The 2,500-nt window shown below is 38.2% G+C and overlaps 1 protein-coding gene across 1 annotated transcript in view; it reads right to left on the reverse strand.

The window, feature by feature from the left end:
- Positions 1-2,500, reverse strand: part of LOC138862099 (glutamate receptor ionotropic, delta-2-like) — a 25,984-nt gene that overhangs the window by 1,090 nt on the left and 22,394 nt on the right. The window lies entirely within an intron of this gene.

The raw sequence follows: 2,500 nt of genomic DNA on the forward strand, positions 1-2,500 counted from the left end.
GTTCAGCCATGCTGGAAATTCACGACCATGAAATGGATGCACATGTAAAAAATATAGAAAATCAAAATGCCGGAGAAACCCATTCGCCGTCCACTGCATGTGAAAGTGAGGATCACAGTAATCACTTTCACATAACGTATGCTCGGATAGTCTCTCATGCTCTTGCGTGAGGAGTAGGAGCTGTATCACTTTTCACAATAAAAGAAAAAGAAAAAAAATCAAATCACCACCTGCATGTTCCCAGATAATAACAAACACAAAATTTGTAAAAGAAAGAAAATATATGTAATATAGAGAAAATCTGAAGCTCGTTTCTGCACGTGAGCATGCATGTCAGGTCTTCTTCAAACCTTTCTCCCAGATTCCAGACTTAAATCAGGGTAAAAACATGCTTCTGAGATGAAATAACTTGCTTCATGCAATGATTAGTGTTCTCTCACGCACTAGTGTTAACAACTAACACTACATCAAAAAAACGTATTTGTGTATATCACCATCTGGATAGGACACATTGGCTTGCTCCATAAAATAGCGTTTCTGCAAGATGCATCTGTTGCAGCACTTGATATGCAGTAATACAAGTCAGGCTTTGGATATCATTCTAAATCGATTTTGCGCGGAACTCAGGCATGCTCTGGTCGGTGATGGTAATGCTGCAATCACATTTTTCATTCCGTGCTTTGTTTTCTTATCAGTATTATTTTCTCATTATTTTTAGTATTGCTGATAACGATAATGATGATATTATTATTATTTGGATTATTTGTCAAATAATGAAAACGATATTTTCTTGTCATGATTAATTACTATTATTATCAGTTATTACTTACTACAAATATATAGTATTATGCTTTTGATACCGTTACATCCATTATAATCAGCCTTATTGCAAACATGACCGTCACTTCCCCAAGCATTTACATTATTGTTACTCAATAATCATCATTTTATGATTGCTACAAATGTTAGTGTTGATGAGAGTGTTATTAAGATCATCATCATCGTTGCCATCACCGTTGTGTCATCACCTCCCAAAGTAAAATCTTTTTGTTACCAACTAAAGGAAATAGTATGTGGATTGAGTCAGATACAGAAATAATATAATAGGTATTAGATAAAGAAAAGAAAGTCTGAAAGAATAAAAAGAATAAGAGTTTTCGTTCAATTTGTTTTAGGTATCTTAAAGTTTAATTAATCTACGATCATGTTAGTGGGAGGTAATTCTACAACCTTAACTATGTGAATGTAGGATGCTGAATCTGACCCGCGTTTAGCACAGTGACTTGGAGCCCGTTTCGGAATCATGTCCGTGCTCCTATTCAAGTTTTTTCGAAGCTTCTTTTGATAGGCCGTTGTTAGGGCGCGATTCCTGTGGCTTCGGTTCCCCTGGTCCTTCGAAGTCATCCACCGAGGGAACGCCCCTGAACTCTTGCTCGGAGGCGCTCACACCCCTGAGAGGCGTCAAGATAATCAGCTGTCTTCTGATATTGCTCGCTTCCTGTCTTCTGATATTGCTTGCTTCCTGTCTTCTGATATTGCTTGCTTCCTGTCTTCTGATATTGCCTGCTTCAGATGACACGGAGGAAGTCCTCGCCGACCAGGACCGCACAAGCCCGCGGGTCGCCGTCACTACCCTTCGAGACAGACCCGAAAGACCGGTTCTTCCTCGGGTCTCCGCGATGTCTCTCTTAGTCTGGTTTCTCGTCGGCCCCCTGTCGCTCGGCAACGCAACGGGGCTCTTCGGCTTCTCGGGATACCTCGGGAGGGAAGAGGTCCAGGCGATTTCGAAGATGAAGACAAGTGTGCTCGAAGCCAAGCCGAAGATGAGGGCCATGAAGACGCTGGTGAGGTGGTTCAGGCGGACGACCTGTTAGGGGAGGTGCCACACGGTGCCGGATGAGTGGCACCGATTGGGGGGGTGGGGGGGTGGGGCGCTTCAAGGGAACGAATTATAACAAAGTCATAAACAATAGGGTGAAGCACATGGCTTTATGTATGCATAATACACACAAAAGCTCACAAATCTAAACGCACAAACACACACACGCCCAAAGACTCGTACACACATACACACACACACACACACACACACACACATACACACACACACACACACACACACACACACACACACACACACACACACACACATATATATATATACATATATATATATATATATATATATATATATATATATATATGTGTGTGTGTGTGTGTGTGTATGTGTCTTTATATATTTATATATATATATATATAAATATATATATATATATATATATATATATATATATATACATATATACATAAATATATTTATATATATATATATATATATATATATATATATATAGATATATATATATATATATATATATATATATATATACATATTTATATACACATATGTTTATATGTATATATGTAATGTATATATTCATGTATATATTTATATATTTACACACACACACACACACACACACACACACACACACACACA

This window comes from Penaeus vannamei, chromosome 7 (assembly GCF_042767895.1).
Source record: "Penaeus vannamei isolate JL-2024 chromosome 7, ASM4276789v1, whole genome shotgun sequence".
In the NCBI taxonomy this organism is placed as follows: Eukaryota; Metazoa; Arthropoda; class Malacostraca; order Decapoda; family Penaeidae; genus Penaeus; species Penaeus vannamei.